Below are 6000 nucleotides of genomic sequence, written 5' to 3'. Positions count from 1 at the left end.
GATATCTGGGTCTGGATGATTTGGGCATTTTCCCAAATGTGGGAATGCTACCAATGTAGCATGTGTTCATGGTAAAGAGCCTCTTGCACAATTTATAAATACACAGCAGAGACCAGGTGGGACAGTTCCTACAGCAGCCCTTGGCAAGCACTGTGCTATCCTTTTAATTGTGATTACAGCCATCACATCACATCACATCAATCACATCACATCACATCACATCACATCACATCACATCACATCACACTTTGGCATAGCCTGAGAGACACAGTGGAACTCATTGGAAGTTGCTGAGTTCTGCTCTGCAGTAGCTCAGCAGGATTTCTGCTCCATTCTTCCTGAAATAGTGGTACCAGCTAGGCTTAGAGAGATTTTCTGTTTGGCCTTGTCATGAATGGTTTCATTTTTATTGAAGGTGTGCATTGGTGGACTTGGAGGATGTAGATCAATTTTGTTTAATGAAGTTTGTGCCCATTGTGCACAAGTTGTAAAGTGTTTAGTCATTATGAATCAATGAACGTTTATATATATATAAAAATATATCTGTGTGCATATAAATGTACATATATATATATTTATATATACACATACTCTCCCACATAAACACACAGAGAAAAAAAAGATCATAAAAAAGTCAGAGACTGAAGAATGTAAAACAAGTAGAAGAAGTTTCCTCTGCCAAATTCAAAATTTGTATTTTGTGTAGTTGTGCAATTTCTGGGATCCTCACTCAGTCTTGCATTGCGTGCAGCAAGTAACTGTCTGCCTTAAAAAGCTTTGAAATCTTGTAGCCTAAAAATGAAATTTCCACAAGAATAGAAACAGTTTTAGAATTAATTGACACTTTGTGTTTTTTTAGCAAGTGCTCATTCACCTAAATAATTAATACATTTCATTTTCTGTATTTTCATCTTCCCCAGTGTAACATTTCTCCACCAATTTTTGTTAATACAGTGCCTTTTTTTAGATTACCATTCTTTCCTCTGCTATTGCTCAAACAGTAGCACACACTGAGCATCTGAATCCTTGCCAAATCTGATTTGTCAGCATTCAAAAACTTTTATCCAGGTCAAGAACATAGAATTTTGCAAAGGAAAAAAAAGGCCACGTGCTTTTGAAGAGTCACAGAGTCATATTTTTTCTGTGTTGGGTTGTGTGTCATCTTTCCAGGGATTCTCATGGTTTCTGTGCATGGAAAATGCCTGGACTGAAAGGTGGGATTAGATTTTCATGTACTGTTTCTTGCTCTTTTATTTTTATACTTTTTTTTTTTCTTAGTAGAAAGAAAAGATCCCCTTTGTTTAATGGCCTTGAAAACATGCTACAACTCAAGAGTGTCTTGCAATAAAAGTAGCCAGGCATTTTGGAAGAAATGGCAGAAACTGGGAAGTCCCAGTTCTTTTCAATTTTCACTCTCATCAGGTAAAGACTGTTAAGAATTATTTCCTGCTGAAAATTCTGGGTTGTATTAATAGATTACAGAGAAACAATCAAAATAAAACAATCAAAGAAATGAGAAGAGCTCTGCTTCAGGACTCCTGGAAGGATGTCTTTGCAGGATTTATTTGCTAAATGACAATAAAGAAAAATTAACCCCCAAGCCTGTCGGATTTCCTTGTTCTTCACCTTAGAAGAACTTCAAGCTGCTTGGGGTTTTTTGCCATCTCTGAATAACGATTTCTTTTTGGATAATTTGAAATATCTTGCCAGTGTGTGTTAAAATGTGTGATTATCCCTGGCAGTGTCCCAGGCCAGGTTGGACACTGGGGCTGGGAGCAGCCTGGGACAGTGGAAGGTGTCCCTGCCATGGCAGGGGTGGCACTGGATGGGCTTTAAGATCTCTTCTAACCCAGTGCTTTCTAAGTTTTTCTTGCAAACAAATATTTTCATGCACATAATTAATCTATTTTTTTAATTAGTGTAATCTTTCATGTCCTAAACCTCTTGCAAAACCGGGATGTTTGCAGCTGTGGGTTGCTGCCACAGCAATGGCAGGAAGGGAACCAAAAGCAATAATCTTCCCTGGTGGGGAGAGACTAGAAGCCCTCTTCAAGGGAAATGATTTCAAGGCCTACAGTCAGAGGGTGCCAGCCACGCCGTGCCTGGCCCACAGTGACCTGGGGAGCTGAGCACAGCTCTCCAGTCCAGCCCCTGCCCTGCCCTGCGTTGCTTTCCTGTGGTTGTCCTTCCTGACTTTATTCAGTCTGAGACGCTTTCCTGCATTGGGAACTTGTAGGAGATATTGCACCGTTGGTTGCATGTGGAGACCCTGCCTGCCTTGGACACTGAGATGATGATTTTGACAGACAGTAAGAAGCTGCTGCTGTTTCCTTGGGTTGTTTTGCCCTGTCCTGGCTCTGGCAGCGAGGGGGTCAAGGCACAGCTGTGCCAAAGGCTGGCTGCAGCTCCTGTGGCAGAGCTCCTGCATTCCACCCTCTTCTCTGAAGGGCTGAGCAGGGGCTGAGCCCCAAGAGCCCTTCCCTCCCCATTGCAAAATCTGCTGCCCTGACCTCTAGGGTCTGGGGGAGCCACAGAATCCCCGAGTGGCTTGGGCTGGGAGGGACCTTAAATCCCACCCAGCGCCACCCCTGCCATGGCAGGGACACCTTCCACTGTCCCAGGCTGCTCCCAGCCCCAGTGTCCAACCTGGCCTGGGACGCTTCAGGATTGGGATATCCCCAGCTGCACTGGAAGGCCAACATGCCCTCCTTCATTTTAGTCTTCCTTTAGTCGCATACTTTTTTAAAAAATTTTATTAATAGAAGTTAAAACTAACACATCTTTTCTCTTACATGCCCTAATCTCTCTGAACATTTGTTTGCTGATTATTTCCTGTTCAACTCTTTTGTGCTGCTTTCAATCAGAATAATTTCTATCAAAAATGCGAAGCTGATGTTATTTGAAACTTTGCAGGCTCTATAACTTTAGCAGAAAGAACTCTTTGTGCCTTTCAGATTTCCTTCATGCATGGTTTTTTTTGGCTGCCATCATGGGTGTGTGTTTGCGCACTATTTTTCACTTTTAGTGAGACTTTATCTCAAATCTGATGTGTTTTTAAAGTATTCCTAAGCTGTGACCTTACACCTAAATCAGAATATTTAAAAGGTGCTCAAGGATTTCAATTATTAGCAAAATTTGGTTTAAATCTTAAAGCACAGCTGAATGAGTGCATTCCAGATTAGAAGGTGTTTTTCCCCCAATGTATGACCTCCTACCACTCACAGTTCAAAATCTGATTTTATGAATATGTGAGATCAGAATAGGTTTCCAAAACACAGCCTTTGCCACCCAGTAGGGTGGGTGGGTTAATTTTTTCTTTCTTGCCAGAGTATTTATTTTCAAGACTTTTTCTAGGTTATTTCTCAATTGAAGATGGTAAATGAAAATAGAACCAACAATTAGAAAATTTGAGGTGCTGAAGTAGATTATGAGATCTGGTGCCTTTCTGTTTTGTTACCACAAGACAAAGTTTTACTGCATCTATCAAGTTCTATTTCAATATCTGGAGATAACACTGTCATAAGAACTATGTCAACACTCCCCTTCAAATCCCCAGTTGCCTGACAGAGCATTTTCTCCTGTCTCTGAGGGTTATTTGGCTGTGATACTTTTCTGGAAAACGTTGTTATATTTGGCTTTTTTGATTTTTGCAGCTTGTGGATAAGACAATGTTAGAACTGACCTTCAACTAAGAGGTCAGTGTCCAAAAGAGAGAATCTGTTGTTCTGTAGATTGAGGGAGCAGAAGAGAAGTGTTAATGTATTTAGTGGTTGTAAATGAAAGATTTAGTGACTTGGTTAAGTCACTAAAATGGAAAATGGATGAAAATGGAAATGAAGAGAGTACAAAAAAAAATGTAAGAAGTGCTTTAGTTTGTGGATATAAATTCAGAAACACATAAGGACGGAAGCAGGTAAAATAATCCTTTTTTTTCTGTCTTGTGGGGACCAGCAATGGAATTACTCTGTGCTATGTTTGGGATCTGGCATTGGATGGCAGGGAATTGGAATTTCTGTCAACTTTATCCCTTTTGGAAGCAGCTTTTGGCTCTCCATGGGACTCACCTTGTGCCTGCAGCCCTGGCCCTTCCCTGGAATGAAACCACCCTGCCTGGAGCCAGCTGTGCTTGTCAGAGCCTTGGGATGATTTGGGATTGGCCACAAATTAGTCCTGTTTTTAGGCAATCTATGAGGATTTAAACATAATAAAAACTCTGCTAGATTCTTATTTCCTCACTTTTAGTTTGGTCATTAGCTACTGTGTTAATTGCTATTATTTATTATTAGAAAAAACCCCAATATTTAACAAATATGGCAAATTTGACAAACCAAAGATGGTGGAGGACTGAGGTGCTTAAGGAAAGAATTGTTCTCAAAATTTTCTTGGAATTTACAGCAAGGCTGTTAACTTCTGCTAGTTCAGCTGGTAATATTTTATTTTCTGTTGTTGTTCTGCGTGTAAAGTACAGGAAATAAAGGAGACACTGGAGAACCTTTTGGGAGATTTTGATCAAACCACTTAGTGTCCAAAAATGTTTTAATCACTTTAAGCTTTCGTGGGAGGGAAGGAGGAGAGAATTTTTATCAGCTGTTTTGTGAAAAGGCATCCAAAGCTAATTAAATGTTGATTCATCTTTTTCATTTCACATTAAGGATATTCTGAAGATATAATTCACCAAGATTACATTCTGATTTTTATTTATTCATATGATAAATAAGTTTGCATATGTTCTATGCACAAAAGTGTGGGTTTTTTTCTGTCAATTGGTTGTTTTATATTACTTAAATCTAACTTCAGTAACTGAGCAAACAGAATTATCTGACATAATGGCACCACAGTCTCCTCAGTAAGGGATGAAAAATTAGCTTATTAATTGTGTTGCATTTTGAAAATAGTATTAAAACAAACCACTTATACTACTACTCTTGCAATTGTTACTGTCAGAGTAATGGTGAAGCTGATTTGAATGTTGGCAATTATTTTTCAACTCAGAGCAGTGGCCCTGCCTGTGAGTGTAAATTCAGCAAGTTTGGCTTTCAAGGAAAACATCCTGATTTACACTAGGTTGTCCCAAATTTGAGGGAGATCTCTCACCTGTTCCTACAGAGGATATCAAAAGGGGTTAGAAACCATAATTTGTCTGAACTGTGTTTTCCTGTGAAATTTTCTATGGGCACTGGGTGTGCTTTTCATGGCTCAGAAGAGGGGGAACAGCTGGATTTGAGGGATGGAAAGGAGGCTTTGGTGTCATTTGGAAGACTGAGGGTGTCAGAGGTATGATGTGGATACCATGTTACTGGGTAAGTGCTGTATGACTTCATTTTATGAAGAAGATTTTCTCTGGTTAAATTGAAGTTATTTAACTGAAGAGAGGCCCCGCAGGACAAAGTCAAAGTCCCTGCTGTGCTGGTGGCACTGGGGAAGGCCATCCCACACTCTCCCCAAATGCACGGGGCCCAGTGGTTCTGCTTTACTGCTTGAAATATTCCCAGGGTGGGAATAATTCTTGAGACTGTCCTGGGCAAATTTAGGAAACTAACCCAGAGGAGAGGCTTCTGAGAGTGCACTGAGCCCTGCTTTGCACGGTGTGGTGGAGGCTGGGGGCTCGGAGGCTGCTCTCCATTTGGCTCGAGCTGAAAGACCCCGGTGTTGTTTCATTTCAGTTGTTCTGGTCTCCAGAATTCAGTGAGAAATGCATTTTATCTGCACCTGAGGAATGCAGCAACTCCGTACCAGCCTCTTTTAATATTAATGAAGAAATTGGGCTGTCAGTGCTCTCTCCTCACATCTGCTCCTCAGCAAGGAAAACCATTCTACAAGCACTGGGGTCTGAGCACACAAATAGATTTTTAAAATGAAACCGTTACAGGAGCAGAAACCTAATCCTTCAGTTAATCACCAGCAACATTTGAAAAGAGAGGAGCTGTTGTGTGTATGCCTCGCCTCCCCTCAGGTGAGCAGCAGGAAGAAAGCACATCAGGAAATGAAATGTGTGTAAAC

The sequence above is a fragment of the Anomalospiza imberbis genome, chromosome 12, assembly GCF_031753505.1.
Source record: "Anomalospiza imberbis isolate Cuckoo-Finch-1a 21T00152 chromosome 12, ASM3175350v1, whole genome shotgun sequence".
In the NCBI taxonomy this organism is placed as follows: domain Eukaryota; kingdom Metazoa; phylum Chordata; class Aves; order Passeriformes; family Viduidae; genus Anomalospiza; species Anomalospiza imberbis.
The sequence above is the reverse complement of the archived record's forward strand: the minus strand, read 5'-3'. Positions refer to the sequence as shown.